At 39.9% G+C, this 16,872-nt stretch overlaps 1 protein-coding gene and 1 non-coding gene across 8 annotated transcripts in view; both read right to left on the reverse strand.

Annotated features, from left to right (window-relative positions):
- Nucleotides 1-16,872, reverse strand: part of LOC129690631 (nonsense-mediated mRNA decay factor SMG5-like) — a 124,869-nt gene that overhangs the window by 48,598 nt on the left and 59,399 nt on the right. The window lies entirely within an intron of this gene.
- LOC129690923 (U6 spliceosomal RNA) lies at nt 12,121-12,227 on the reverse strand. The gene has a single exon (XR_008722376.1). It is a non-coding gene; the product is annotated as a U6 spliceosomal RNA (small nuclear RNA).

The raw sequence follows: 16,872 nt of genomic DNA on the forward strand, positions 1-16,872 counted from the left end.
TTTGCTTTGCTTTGCTTTGCTTTGCTTTGCTTTGCTTTGCTTTGCTTCAAATAAAAACTTCAGTTCAGTACTTTGATCCTTGCCAAGCCAATGCTTTGATAATAACTGAGAGATAGAACAGATCTTATCAGTGCCCTAAGATTTCTAGTATGTTCTGTCTGCACCTTCCACTACCACTCCACACCAGCAGACTTCACTCTGCCTCCATGTGAGAGCCCTAGAGGAAGGCTTGCTGTATTCTGAAGCTCGACCCCACCCCCCCAGCACAAAGCAGTTATGAATACCTCTTTAATGCAAGAAAATATTTTGTGCATTTTTTAATATTACAACTTCTTGTGGCCGATTTTCACATCTAAATCTACAGAAGCAGGCAAAGCTTTTCAAAATTACATCTGTAAACACAAGGACAGTGGGGGGCATTGAGAGGAAGAGTGAGGAAATGAGCCTATAATAAGTGGAGAAGGGAAGGGAAAAGAGGGGAGAAATAAAAACGGATTTTTTTTTTTCTTTCTTTGCTGCTGCAGGAGTGGAGTTTATTTTTGTTGTTCACTCCTGCCATCTAGTGGTGACAATAGAGTAATTCCTAAATCACATACATAGGTCTAATTCCAAAACCTTTTTCATTATTAAACTCCTGATGAGATCTGACAGACTAAGATCAGAAGGAAGGAGAGGAGGACCTCCCCTATCAGTGGACTTGGGGAGGGGCATGCATGAAGAAGGGGGAGGGAGGGTGGGATTGGGAGGGGATGAGGGAGGGATTATGGGGGGATACAAAGTGAATAAAGTATAATTAATAAAAATAAAAAATGAAAAATATTTAAAATAAATAAGAAATAAAATATAACAAATTATAAAAAATAATTTCAAACATGCACACATGTATTTTATGATATTCACCCCTCTGTGCCCTCTCCTGTACTCCTGTGACCCTCCATTCATACAACTCCTCAATGAATTCTCTTCTAATTTTATTTACTTATGATTTGAAACCAGTTAACTCCAATTGGTATTATCCAGTATTTATCATTGCAACTATCATTCTATCTCTGACTGTTTCATGTTAATCATCATAATAGGAATCATAACTTTAAAAAACACGATTTTGGAAAACTCACATATTTCTGTATCCAGCATTATTCGCTGACCACATTCTCTATCAGAAAAGCTTCATTTTGAAATTCTACTTGATCAACTAATATCTTTTTCTAACTATTGAATAATATTTATAACTGCTTATTGAAGGTATCCTCAAGCAGAACAATTGACTAAATCAATAAAATAGAATTGTAGTCTGAGTATTTTAATACAATAATCAAAACACATGCCCTGCCATTTTTTAAATTTGTATATAAACTCACAGATTCTTTACATAACTGGTTATACTATATTTTTAAGTTTCTTTTTAAAACTACTTATTTTATTTTTTAATTTAATTTTATTTATATATTTATTTGTTACAACTTATTCACTTTATATCCCTGCTCAGCCCCCTCCCTTATCTCCTTCCAGTCCCACCCTCCCTGCCTCTTCTCCCCTATGCCCTTTCCCTAGTCCCCGTCCTCCCCTTCTATATGACCCTGGCCTGTCAGGTCTCATCAAGGCTGGCTGCATCATCTTCCTCTGTGGCTGCATGATACTAGAAGGAAAACTTGAACCCAATGAGATCAACTACACTCAAGAAAACACAAGCTAAAGACACCATCACAACAAAAAGCAAAAAAAAAAAACAAAAAAAAAACAAGCACACAAACACACAATCACCACCAATTCCACAATAAAAGAAACTAACAATCATTCGTCACTAATATCTATTAACATCAGTAGTTTCAACTCTCCAATAAAAAGACACAAACTGACAGAATGGTTGTGGAAACAGGATCCAATATTCTGCATTCAAGAGACATACCTCTGCAACGAAGACAGGCACTAGCTCAGAGTAAAGGGTTGCTTGGAAAAAGGTTTTCCAAGCAAAAAGACACAAGAAGCAAGCTGGAGTAGCCATCGTAATATCTAATAAAATAGACTTTCAACCAAAACAACTTATTTTAAAATTGACAAAATTGGGAAAATTTTCAGAGGAGGCTATGTTTGCCTTGACACATGATTGACAAGGTACTAAAGAACAATAAAATATAGTTAGTGAAATTTGCTGGTGCAAAGATCTTCAGGATGACCATAAGTATTTCTATGTAGTGCAGGCTTGCCTTGAATTTGCAATCTTCCTGCTTATAGCAACCCGAGTTCTAGGATTATAAGCTTTCATCATGATGCCTATGCAATTTCAAAATCTTTATCTGGAATAAAAACACTTTATCTGGGAAGTAAATAAAGAAAAGAAAAAAAAAGAAAAGAAAGAAAGAAAGAGACAAAAGAAAGAAGGAAGGAAGGAAGGAAGGAGAGAGAGAGAAAGAAAGAAAGAAAGAAAGAAAGAAAGAAAGAAAGAAAGAAAGAAAGAAAGAAAGGAAGGAAGGAAGGAAGAAAGAAAGGCCTCCATGACTTAGCAGCGTGCAGTGTTTCGGGGTATTGCTGCAGGGTGCTGTTACAGGGTGCTGTTACAGGGTGCAGGGTTGTAGGGTGAAGTAGAAGTTTCTGGTTTCTTCAGTTGAGTCACGGGATGTTTTGTTAGAAGCTGTCTTGTGAGGGGGCATGTGATGTTTTGCTGTGAGCTCTCTCATGCGAGGGGCATGACTTTGCCAGTTGAGACTATGGGTGGGTGGACCCTGATGGAGGAGATATACGGAAGCACACAGACAGTGAGACATCGCTTTTTGGATCAACATCACTGACCTTCGTGCTTCAGCACTTGACTTCACAGAGAGAAATGTTGCAGAGAACCTCTCGGGGCACTCCAACTGAGTCTTGCAACTTTTGCTGACTTGTCCCAATCTACTAAATCGTGCTGATCCGTGTTGTTTCTTGGTGTTGGCCTTTGGATTGGACTGTGGGTGTCGGGACAATGAAGAGTGGACTCATGCCCCAAAAAAAACTGCATCTAAAAGGTCTACAATCCCCTTTACCTAGTAACCTTCTTTCTCCCCTGCCTCTGGTCAGTGGATAGAAGGGAGGTAGAAGAGTTTAGGAACCCTAAATAAAGTAGGTTTGGTGAAAAATCTAAGCCTACAGCAGGATGCAATGTTGTGTTACAGGGTGTTGTATTGCAAGGTGCAGTGTTCCAGGCTCCTGTGTTTCAGGGTGCTTTGTTGCTGGGTGGAGTGTTACAGGGGGCAGAGTTTCGGGTGCTGTACTACAAGGTGCAGTGTTGAAACATGCTGTGTTGCAGGGTACAGTGCTACAGGGTCATGTATTTAGGGTGATGTGTTGCAGTGTGCTGTGTTGCAGGGTTCTGTGTTTCAGGGTTCAGTGTTGCAAGGTCATGTATTTCAGGGTGATGTGTTGCAGGGTCTTCTGTAGCAGCATCCAGTGTTACAAGGTGCTGTGTTGCAGGGTGCAGTCTTGCATGGTGCTGTGTTGCAGGGTCCTGTGTTTCAGAGTGGTGTATTGCAGGATGCTGTGCTGCAGGATGCAGTGTTTCAGGTGCTATGTTGAAGGGTGCTGTGTTGAAGGGTGCAGTATTTTAGAGTGTAGTGTTACAGAATGCAGTGTTGTGGGGTAGTGTTACCGGGTTCTGTGTGACAGGATGCAGTGTGCAGGGTGCTGTGTTGCTGACTCCTGCTTACTGTGCATTGCAGAAGTGGCTAAAGGATCAGGATCAAAGCTGGCTGTGAGATCAAGTTTTACGAGAGTTGGACACCTAAGTACAGTGAGAGGCCTGATCCTTAAAATCAGAAACAATGTTTCCTTAAGTTTAAAGGGAGGAGAAAGTACAAGGAAAGCTCTGTGTGAGAAGTAATAAGCTACACACCTGGCTGGCTTTCTGGAAAAATATTTTGCAATGGCTTAAAATAGATGCAGGTTTAGACATATGGATGACAAACCCAGAGACAAGAAGTGGAAAGCAGAAGCAAAGAATTCCAGGTATGTCTTAGAAAATGGAAAGGGGATGGACAAGTATTGACCTGAGTCTTCAAAAATCACAATGAAACTTCATTTTAAAATGTACCTCACACATACAGGTACATCTGTATTTTCTAGTATGAAAGAAATGGCTATTGATCTGTTGTCTTCCTGGAGTCTCCAGGTAAGTGAGATGAGGAAAGCAAGCATACATTAACACAGTCATCTGTGCACATTCAGCACTAACCAGATTTCTCCAAGAATTGCTTCCTGGTACCAGGCTGAGCATGACACTGGTCCCTTTCTGCTTTCCTTCCATCTCCTCTCAACACTCTAACTGCAATGTATAACCACTATGGCAATTTCTATAAATTTGTTCTTTCCTATTCCTATCCATGGACCTTTGAGCCAGCAGTATTTCTACTGGCATTCTATTATCTTTTGTTGTGTTTCATCTCTTTTTCAGTTTATTGTACGAAGGAGTTAGTCCGAGTTTAAAGTGAACACCAAATTATATTATATAAGCTCCGTTGTTTTTAAATTTGTGACAAGGGACAGGAAAAAAAAATTCTACTCATTGATAAGAAAATCTCATTAAATTTTCAAAGAGATACAGGCACTTAAAACCTGTGAACCTTCAGTTGATCGTCCTTGGTCCAACAGGAGCTGGCATACATTCTTTCCAATCACCCTGTAGTCACCTATGTCTTCTCCATATCCTTGATGCTCAATTGCAGTACCAGTGCAGGCAATTTTCTTTATAAATGCCTTCACTTGTTTCTTTTTTATTGTGATCATCAATGATCCCTTGGACAGTAGTTAGGGTCTTCTGTATATGATGTCATATTTTGCACCCAATATTCTTCTTTTGTTCTGTCAAATAAACCATTTTTATGCAATTGATTTCACAATTATTTTTGCATATTTATTTATTAATTATCTGTTTTCTTTTCTAGAATAAAAGTATCATAACATTGTATTCTTTGAAAGCATATTTGTTGCCTAAATTTATCAGAGCCAGAGCCATCATCATGCCCAATAGGAAACACATGAATGACTATCTTAAGGCAGCTTAATAAAGAACTATTGGTGTAGTAACTATCACTTGACCTCTTCTTTGCAGAGATAATGTAATATTCAGGGGGTAGGAACTAGGGAGAACTATTATCACTCTCAGACCTGAAATTTGAGATGAAAACACAACTAGAAACCAGAGAACCTAAATGAAGAAGACCCAGGTAACAAGAGGAGGGACCTACAATGGAGGCACTCTAGCCTTTGGACTCCCTTTGTGTGAAAACCATTGTTTCCACTTTCCTCTATTCCATAACTCAAATGTCCTATTGAGGCTGCCTGAGGTCAAACCCCAAAAGAAACTGAGCAGCCTCTCCCTATCAGTCTCAGGGCCACAGAGCAGGATGGCCTGCAGGAGCAATGAGAATGCATCCAGGGCATGGTCATACCCAGTATTGTGAGATGTTCTAACCTGGAATATATGCTAGCAATACATGTGCAGTCTGTGAATAGCATCTTGCTTGGCAATACAAGCATGAACCAATTGCCTTTTAAACGTTGGAAGGTAGAGAGTTGACACAGATGCCTTTATGAGTACTTACTGCTCTTGCAGAGGACCAGTGCAGTTTTCAGTACCCACCTGGTGGCTAACAATTCTCTGTAGCTCCAGTTCCGGGTAGTCTGGCACCCTCTTCTGGCCTTCATGGACACTGCATGCACTTGGTGCACTTACACACAGGGAAACAAGTTTGATTGTCCCTGGAGACATACTTTCAGCCAGCAGGAGACTAAAGACAGCTGCCTCCCAGAATGGTACAAAGAATGACTCACTGGCTGTGGAGGACAACTGTCTGATTGTGCAAAGCTTTAAGGACATAATGAAAATCTTTCAGAGATCTAAGACTGCAGGACTTCGAATTAGAAGAAGGAATAAAGCCTGCATTAGAGGTTAATATAGGCAGTTCATCAGTGTTTGGTAAACCTTTGTAGAAGCTCTTAAGGGTATCACCTATCAGTGGACTTGGAAAGGGGCATGGTGGAGATGAGGGAGGGAGGGAGGGACTGGGAGGGAATGAGGGATTGGGACACAGCTGGGATACAGAGTTAATAAAATGTAACTGATAAGAAAAAATAAAATTAAAAAAAAAAAGAGTATCACATACCCTGTCGTTCAACTCTTAGCATCTCATGGCACAGAGCATGTAATTCCTTACTTTCTAAGCCAAATCCTTTCAGGCTAATTAAGTGCCCTCTCCAAGGTCATAGAGCTTTCAGATGTGGAGAAATGGAAAAGAAACTTTCAAGGAACAGGTAATTAGTTACAAATGCAAGTGTGTGATTGAATCTGGGCTAAATTGATCAAGATGCTTTGTAAATGACTACTCTGACATGACAATTATCAACTTTGATGGGTAGTCTTTGAACTATCTGTATTAGTGAAGTAAATAAAAATGAAATAAACACACATGCCACAAAATGAGAAAGTCACAATCTATGTAACCTGTCTGAATAACTCAAAACCTAAGGAGATGACACCTAAATGATAAAAAGAAATGCCTTCGTAGCAATTACTCTCTTTCCTGAACCCTAAATTGTGGCCCAGGAGTTGGAAGAAAGATAAAAAGTAGGAAAGAAGATAGATGCATTTCCAAGTGACAGCAGTTCTTATGAAATACTAAGCAATCGGCTTTTACTTCTCAAATATTAAATCTGTCCAGATAGTAGAGATCTGAACTTTCAGAGGCAGAGCCATGAAACAAGAAAGTGATTTTTTACTATATAGTCACTCACTCACATCTTACTCTGCAATCAACTTAATATCTCCATAACACCTATCCTTAGCATCACAACTAACTGTCTAGTTAGTTGTGATCACAACTAACGTTAGTTGTAGAACAGAAGACGGCCGTTGTTTCTCCTCTCCTGTGTGCTCCACAGATGTATTAGAGGCTAGACAAAGGCTGCCCTGCAAAATCTCAATGAGACAGGAAATGAAGATGCAACTTACAGGCTGAAGAGATGGCTCAGCATGTAAAGCAACCAAGCCTGATGGCGTAAGTTCAGTTCCCGGTCCACATGATAGAGAGAACTGGCTCTGGTAAACTGTGTTCTGACCTACACATTCATGTGTTCTGGTGCATGCATGCATGTGTACACACACACACTGCACACACAAAAAGAGAGGGGGAGAGAGCAAGAAAAAGAAAGAGAAAGAAAAAAAGAAAGAGAGAGAGGGAGGGAAGGAAGGAAGAAAAAAATTTAAAGATGAAACTTTATTGAAGGTCTATTGCTCATGGAGATATAGGAAGAAACAGCACTGATCTGTGTCTTCTGCCAGTTTAAACATGGTCTTCAGAGAAGCCACAGTCATCCCAGACTTCCTGAATTAGCCTTGGTGCCTCCATTCATTTTAGCACACCAGGCCTGGTTGCCTAAGATCCTCAAAGAGTGCCCACAAAAATAATAATAATAATAATAATGATAATAATAAAAATAAAACCTTTATATAGTTAATATGTAACAAATAGATACTTCTACAATAGAACTATTTTAAATCACCTTTTAAAAACATCAGGATGTATATCCATCAGAAGACCATATAGAGTCAACGTGGAAAGGATTCAATGGAAGTGTTTCCCTGTGGTGGCACAAGCGCTAATTTGCATTACCCAACAAGCCTCACTGCAATTAATGTAAAATCCTTGCTCCTATGCTCTTTATTTAAGCTGAACAGCATGGAGTAAAACAACTGGAAAATGAACCTTCCTGCTTGATTATTCACAAGCTGTGTTCCACAGCTGACGTTCATAGACAAGTTTGTTCTGAGACCAAAGGCAATTAAGGGGACAGAAAGTTAATTCTGCAGTCTCTGCAACAAAATGAAATCGTCTGCTTCACAAAAGAACAAATTCATACTATGGATGATTGCGTCCTTTTAGAGTGTAGGCTGAACCTTTCGCTGTTCAGTTAGCCTATTTTCTAAATGAAAGCAACTACAATATTCTATAGCAGGACTCACTGGAATTCGCTGGAGTCAGATATATTGACACCCGCTTTTGAGTGTGAACACGGGGGGGGGGGTGTTATAGAGTGACTCATTGATTTGGTAGGATGCTGTAGAAATGGAGTTTTATTTAAATTAGATTGCAGGTGTGGTTTGGAAAACTATTGTTCCCAGGCTTCAATTTCTTCATCTGTGAAAGCAGAATACATACATACATACATATATATATATATATGTATATTACGGTGGATGACTAAAACAAAAGAACTTTCTCCCCCAACACATGAAAGTGTAGGAGTCAAAAACATCACAGGGAACAAACCAGATGGAAACTAACAGTAGGACTTTGAGCTCCCCATGTTCATCTGCCGCTCCCCATTTTCACAGAAGATTCCCAGCTGGCCATGCTCCTGTGTTCTCTCTCATAACAGCATTTCACCACCACCCTCATATTTATGTACACATTTCCCAGTTCCCTGTTGTCGCTCAGGACATTGGTGTAGCTGCCACATACCTATGACAAGTAAAACTCCAGATCTGTCTTCATAGGCACAGAATATTTACTGCTAATCAAAAAGGACCTTTTTCATTAGCATATGCATATTTAACCATTCAGGTACCCAACAGGACATCTGAAATTTCGGGAAAGGTCAATTATCCAGCCTCACTATCTCGGTGGGACTTCCCTCCTCCCCTACTTTGTTTAAAGTTTTCTACTTGCTTCCAAATCCCACCTACACCCATTCTCTTTCTGAGGACACGCTCTTGAACTGGCTGTGTTCAAGACAGATTGTATCTGGTATAAACATGTGTCCAAGACTGCACTTAAGATTGAACTTGCTGTGTGAGAACTGGTCCCTGGAAGCAGCTGTTTTACCTCTCTCAAAAACTGTTGTCCATCTGTCACACTTTATCTAGGGATGAGATGATATGGAATTTCCCAGTCTGTGGTAGATGTAAATACAATGTTCATATCTGATACCCTCCCTGCAAAATATATTTTTGTTTTGTTTTGTTTATAATTTCCTAAAGGTTAATGCTTGTTTTATAATTTTTTTGTAAATTATATGAGTACTTTTCTTTTTTAATTTAAGAAGTTTTTCATCCGAGGGGCAGGGCTGTCTCACCAGACCAAAGAGGAAAAAGACCATTTCAGTCCTGAGGTGACTTGATGAGCTGGGGAATTGGTAGGGAGGCTCCTCTGTTTCTGAGAAATGGGGGGAGAGAGGAAAGGAGGAGATGGGAATGGAGGAAGGGAGGAGCTACAATCGGGATGTAAACTGAATAAATAATTTTTTTAATTTCATTTTTTTCTTGTCAGTTATATTTTATTAACTCTGTATCCCAGCTGTATCCCGCTCCTTCATTCCCTCCCAATCCCACCCTCCCTCCCTCATCTCCACCCTGGGCCTTTCCAAGTCCACTGATTCGGGGGGGGCCTCCTCCCCATTCATCTGATCCTGTTTTATCAGGTATCTTCAGGACTGGCTGCAAGCCCTCCTCTGTGGCCTAACAGGACTGCTCCACCCTTGGGGGGTGGTGAGGTCAAAGAGCCAGCCATTGAGTTCCTGTTAGAAATAGTCCTTCTTCCCTTTACTATGGGAAACCAATTGGTTACTGAGCTACCACGGGCTACATCCGAACAGAGGTTCTAGATTATATCCATACATGGTCCTTGGTTGAATGTCAGTCTCAGAAAAGACCCTGTGCCCAGATATATTTGGTCCTTGTGGAGCTCCTATTTTTTCTCCATCATACTAACTCCCCTTCTTTCATATGATTCCCTGTACTCTGCCAAAGATTTGAGTCTTTGTATCTGCTTTGAAAACACTGCTACTTAGAGTCTTTCAGATGCCTTCAGTAGACTCCTGTCATACGTTCAATGCTCATCCCATCTGTCTTTCTAAACGAGGATTGATTATCTTACCCCATGTCTGCTCTCTTGATTATCTTTTTTAGGTGTATAGATTTCATTATGTTTATCCTATCTTATAGGTCTATATAAGTGAGTATATACCGTGTTTGTCTTTCTCCTTCTGGGATATTTCACTCAGAATGATCTTTTCTAGATCCCACCATTTGCCTGCAAATTTCATGATTTCCTCCTTTTTGATTGCTGAGTAGTATTCCATTGTGTACAAATACCACAATATCTGTATCCATTCCTCCGTTGATGGACATCTGGGTTGTTTCCAGGTTCTAGCTATTACAAATAAAGCTGCTATAAACATGGTTGAGCAAGTATCCCTTTTGTGTACTTGAGCAAAGTTTGGGTATATACCTAGCAGTCATATAGCTGGTTCTTGAGGAAACACTATTCCTAATTGTCTGAGAAAGTGCCAGATAGATTTCCAAAGCGGTTGTACCAGTTTACATTCCCACCAGCAATGGAGGAGTGTTCCCCTTTCTCCACAATCTCTCTAGCATGTGTTGTCACTTGAGTTTTTCATCTTGGCCATTCTGATGGGTGTGAGGTGAAATCTCAGGGTCGTTTTGATTTGCATTTCCCTGATGGCTAATGAGGTTGAGCATTTCTTTAAGTGTTTCTCTGCCATTCGATATTCCTCTGTTGAGAATTCTCTGTTTAGCTGTTCCCCATTTTTTAATTGCATTACTTGGTTTGCTGCTTTTCAGCTTCTTTAGTTCTTTGTATATACTCGATATTAGTCCTCAGTCAGATAAAGGGTTAGTGAAGAGTTTTTCCCAATCTGTAGGCAGTCGTTTTGTTTAGATGACAGTGTCCTTTGCTTTACAGAAGCTGTTCAGTTTCATGAGGTCCCATTTATTGATTGTTGCTCTAGAGCCTGTGCTGCTGGTGTTCTGTTCAGGAAGTTGTCTCCTGTGCCAATGAGTTCTAGGCTGTTCCCCACTTTTTCTTCTAACAGATTTAGAGTATCTGGTTTTATGTTGAGGTCTTTGATCCACTTGGACTTCAGTTTTGTGCAGGGGGATAAATATGGATCTATTTTCATTTTTCTACATGTAGACATCCAGTTGGACCAGCACCATTTGTTGAAGATGCTGTCTTTTTTCTATTGAATGGTTTTGGCTTCTTTGTCAAAAATCGAGTATTCATAAGTATGTGGGTTTATTTCTGGGTCTTCTATTCGGTTCCATTGATCCTCCTTTCTCTTTTTATGCCAATACCATGCAGTTTTTATTACTATTGCTCTGTAGTACAACTTGAGATCGGGAATGGAGATACGTCCAGATGATCTGTTGTTGTAAAGGATTGTTTTGGAGATTCTGGGTTTTTTGTTTCTCCATATGAAGCTGAGAATCTTTTTTTCAAGGTCTGTAAAGAATTGAGTTGGTATTTTGATGGGAATTGCATTGAATCTGTAGATTGCTTTTGGCAGGATGGCCATTTTCACAATATTAATCCTACCAATCCCTGAGCACAGGAGATCTTTCCATCTTCTGATATCTACTTCAATTTCTTTCTTCAGAGACTTGAATTTTTTCTCAAACAGGTCTTTCACATGCTTGGTTAGTGTCACCCCAAGGTACTTTATGTTATTAGTGGCTATTGTGAAGGGTGTTGTTTCCCTAATTTTTTTCTCGGCCCTTTTGTCTTTGGTATACAGGAGGGCTTCTGATTTTTTTTTTTGAGTTGATTTTATATCCTGCCACTTTGCTGAAGGGGTTTATCAGCTGGAGGAGTTCTCTGGTTGAAATTTTGGGGTCGCTCATATATACTATCATATCATCTACAAATAGTGACACTTTGACCTCTTCCTTTCCAATTTTTATCCCCTTGATCTCCATTAGTTGTCTTATTGCTCTGGCTAGGACTTCAAGTACTATGTTGAAGAGGTATGGAGAGAGTGGGCAGCCTTGTCTTGTCCCTGATTTCAGTGGGATTGATTTAAGTTTCTCTCCATTGAGTTTGATGTTGGCTATAGGCTTGCTGGATATTGCCTTTACTATGTTTAGATATGTACATTGTATTCCTGATCTCTCCAAGACTTTAAACATGAATGGGTGTTGGACTTTGTCAAATGCTTTTTCAGCATCTAAGGAGATGATCATGTGGTTTTTCTCCTTCAGTTTGTTTATGTGGTGGATTACATTGATGGATTTCCGTATGTTGAACCACCCTTGCATGCCTGGGATGAAGCCTACTTGGTCATGGTGGATTATATAAAAATATGGAATACTTCACGAATTTGCGTATCATACTTGTGCAGGGGCCATGCTAATCTTCTCTATATCGTTCCAATTTTAGTATATGTGCTGCCAAAGCGAGCACAATAAATAAATATTTTTAAAGGATTTTTTATGCAATATCTTTTGATCATGTTTCCCTCCCCCAACTCCTCCCATATTCTTCTTACCTACCCACCCACCCACCCAAACTTTATGCTCTTGCTTGCTCTCTCTCTCACTCTCTTTCAAAAAAAAGGAGGAAGTAGAAAGACTGTAAGTGCCAGAGGTGATTGATGACTCCAAGAAAACAGTGCCTTCCATGCATCTGAGGATGGATGGATGGCTGAAATGAGGAATTGGGGACTCTGTGTGGACAACATGATTCAGAGCCACACCCTGGGCACAGAATCCCCAAGTATCTGCTATCCCACCTGAGTCAGAAGCAAAGCTCACTTTTCTCAGATGGACTTCTCCAGCACACAGTAAACAAGCCCATCATTCCCCCTGCACAGCATGGCCTCCTCTCTCTACTCTGCTTTCCTTGCCCCAAATCATCACTCAATGTACTTATTTCTTCCTCAACGTTGCTGGCCAGGGTGACATTTGCACCTGCAAGACTCACTTTCTTCCAGCCAGGCATCCTCTACAGACATCATTACAACAGGAGTGATGCATGTATGAGTTTACACAGGCTATGGCAGCATGTACAAGATTTTCACAGATTCAAGCTAGACAAAATCCCAGCAATGAGACACACGAGTGGACACAAAGGCACACTGTGACCAAGGAGCTATTTTTTTACCTTCTAGGAAAGGGAAAATCCATTTTCTCCAATGGAGTGTCTTGGGGTATATCAACTACACTCTAGAGCAGACCAACACGAAAATGAATTCCCTGGAGTTTTTCTTTGTTTGTTTGTCTGCTTGCTTGCTTTTTGAGGATATTTTGCTTTGTTTTAGCTTTTTTTTGTCTCATTTGATTTTGTTTGTCTGTTTTGATTTTTATTTTTTCAGTTTTTAATTTTTTGTTTATTTTTTACAATCAAGATACATTTTATTTGATAGTGTGAGTGTTTTTTCAAGCAACAGTTGTGAAAATAATGAGGTTGAATTATAAACACAACTAATATTTCATAGTTTTATTATTCTGACAATGGGGAAACAGATTTGAGATTGTTATAAAATGGCTATTTATTCTTTTCTGTCAAATAAATATTTTATTGGAATATGGCATATGTACAAAGTAGAGAAAATCAGATTTTTCTCTCTGAGCCATGATTTCACTTTTGTTTTTTGTTTTGTTTTGCTTTTTTCTAAAGATGGTCTGGACAAACCTTTCCTAAGGTTTTGAGAAGATATGTGGCACAGTCATCACAGTCTATCCTGAGATGCCAACCTCCACCCTGATGAGTTATCAGCGTAGTAAATCACCAGCACACAGCAAACAAGCCCATCATTCCCCCTGCACAGCATGGCCTCCTTCTCTCTCTACTCTGCTTTAATTGCCCCAAATCATCACTCATGTCCTATTTCCTCCTCAGCATTGTGGGCCAGGGTGACATTTGCACTTGCAAGGCTCACTTTCCTCCACCCAGGCATCCTCTACAGACATCATTACAAGAGGAGTGGTCCATGTATGAATTTACACAGACTATGGCAGCATGTAAAGACTTGCACAGATTCAAGCTAGACAAAATCCCAGACTGAGACGCACAAAGTCTACTCTCCCTCATGGGGTTTCTCATTTATTTGGTACCTTAGACTATTTTTATAAAGGCTAACACACACATACACATAAGTTTGATCCAGGTAAGAAAATTATGATTATTGCCTGCACCTTCTTGAATTACCCTGCTCACATTTTCAGCCTCATCTCATGCTACTTCTAAGCCTTTCAGTCTATGCCACAGCCAGCACTCTGGATGCAAGGCTTATCTTGAGCATGACCTGGTACTTAGCCATTCCCTCTGAAAGTCAGAGCCCCTCATTTCCACTAATCTTAGTTCTCTGTTTCCAAATTATATCTTAAGCCAAGACTTCACACACTCTCCAAGCCCAGACCATCTTCTATCTGCACCCAAAAAACAGACAGCACACAACGTGAACATGCATATTTTTTAAACTAGCTTACTTTCTGTGTTCATCTCAGTTGTACCTGGCTGAAAATCCTTTGAAAGCAGGGAGCACCTCTCCTTCATGGCCCTACTTGCTGTATCAGACACATGTTCCCCAAATGCCTCCTCAGGAAATATCAAAAGTAAAGCAAGTAGATAAAATGAAGACAGTTTACCATTCAACACACATTTTTAACACTGGATATAAATGTTTATAAAATTCTAGCACACCCCCTCTTGATGAAATTGGCTTTTAAGACCTCCTTTAGCCTTGAGCACACTGCAAGCTTGATGAAGAGGATACAAATGGAAGTCTTCCCAAATGAGCAAATCCTCTGCTCTTCCTTGACCTGTGCTGTGTGCACACTGAGCCAGCCCTTCCAGCGAGAGTTTTCAGAAGGGAACAAAAATGTTTCCTTTAAGTGCACTTCAAGTCACTTATAATTTTATATGTGCATCTCTGGTAGTGATGAAGAGACTCCTGAATATCCAGGAAGCTTTTTATCTCTTATATCCACTTCCTTACCAAAGACTGTTGAGTTCACCTCTTTAATATCCATTCAGCCTACTTACTTTTCTGTATCACTTTTAATTTATTCCAATCCATCTCCATTCAATACTGGAAAAAATCTACATGAAGCTATGGTCTCAATAATGTGCCTTTCCAGTCAATTCCTAAAAGCAGGTCTTCTCAACCTTCCTAATGCTGTGATCATTTAATAAAGTTCCTCATGTTGTGGTGACTCCCAACCATAAAATTGTTTTTGTTGCTACTTCATAACTATAATTTTGCTACTGTTATGAAACATAATATAAATATTTATGCTTTCTAGTGGTCTTAGGCAACCCCTGTTAAAGGGTCACTCAACACCCCTCCCAACCTACAGGTTGAGAAACACTGCCCTAAAGTGTATAGCAAGAAACCATAGACTGACTCTCTCTCTCTCTCTCTCTCTCTCTCTCTCTCACCAAGTCCTGATATGCCCTAAGGAGAAAGACAAACACCATCCCCTAATCCAAAAGAACTTTGTACCTTCTGCTCAACACACACACACTCCATCTCACCTCCACAATCCCACATTTGTCCCTTCTTTAGAAGTGCTCCCATTTCATCTGCTCTTTGTTAATTCTGTGTATATCTGTCTTCAACTCTTAGTTCTCAAGGCTTGAAACCTTATCTAGACTTCCCAAGGATACTTTCTACATCCCAATTCTTTATAGGAAAAGCAACATCTACCTTTTAGATCAACTAATATTCATTTTCTCCTTAAAACCCATGAGTGTGTGGACCCATCCATCTGGCTCATAAGGATAAGCCCAGCTGTTATAGCAAAAAGTCGTTCGGTAGCGATACTTACCTTTGAAAACAAAAGGAGAAAACAGAACATGGGTCTTATGTTTCTCAACTACTCTTCCCAAACAAAAACAAAATCATTCCTCTGGTGCAATAATTAACTCACCTTGATAATATGTAAATTACAGCAAGGTTACATTTTGTGAAATGGGTTTCCCCTGTTTTTCTTAGCGCATGAATGAATTGCCTAACTGGAAAGACAGAGCGTGTTGTGTAGTATCCAGGAAATCAGACAGTTAGCTTGAGCACCGGTGACTTTCTGAAGTTGACCTAGTGAGGCAGTAAGGTTCATGTGATGGAGCCAGCATGTGATGGAAGCAGGGTGTGCGGGTCTGCAGCATTCTCTTATGTCTATGTGATCACTGGGCTTCCCTGGCCCTCTGCTTCCCCGTTTGTTAATGGAATTATACATGGTATCCTTCACATGGTTCTAGAGAAAAGGTAAAGAGTGAACCTGTGCAGGTCACTGCAGATAGGTAATGATCAGGGATCAGTCCTGCAGCCACTGCTGTGCCTGGGTACTCAGTTGAGGTGTTTGTTTTAGTTCCAGTGCACTGTGGTTGCATCTTCTTTCTAATGCTTTTTGAGATGCAACATTTCAAGTGGTTTTAAGCAGATTATACCACCCTCAAAAATAGCTCCTGTGATTTTCATCTATATCTCTTCTTTGCATATGAAAAGATTGGCAGTCTGAGGACTTTCCCAAAATGACACATAGAACCAAGCCCTAAAGCCACAGAATTTATCTACAAATCAGATTTTCAGATACAAGTCTTTTTGCCATCCACCTAATAAATCTGCCTCTGTGTGTTTGCACTATTTCTCAAAGTACTTCCTGGGTCTCTCCCCATTTAATGCTGGCCACAGTTCTTGAAGACTCAATGGAAAGAGGTTTCTCATGGAGTTTAATGGCCAAAGAAAAAGTGAGCAGGGCATTTACAAGTTCTATGTGGATTCATTGGCTTTTGTCTTGGAAAAGGTCTGTCCTGAAATTTTAAAATAAACCACAAGAGGGCAGTGTTGACTAGGTTCTGGAGTTCATGGCTTCCAAAACATTGGAAGTAGTAATACACAGATGCATGACAGATGGAGTATAAATTAGTTACCCAAAAAAAAAAAAAAAAAATTCTTCTCAAAAATAGCATTCATTTGCAAGAATGATAAGAATGCTCACCACACGTTGATTTGTGTACAGCCAAATGAAATGCTTTTGTAAAGCATTAACCTTGAACTCACAAATATACACAAGAGTCCTTAAAATACCAGAAAATATCTTCAAGT

This window comes from Psammomys obesus, unplaced genomic scaffold (genome assembly GCF_907164565.1).
Source record: "Psammomys obesus unplaced genomic scaffold, mPsaObe1.curated_primary_1811, whole genome shotgun sequence".
Classification (NCBI taxonomy): Eukaryota; Metazoa; Chordata; class Mammalia; order Rodentia; family Muridae; genus Psammomys; species Psammomys obesus.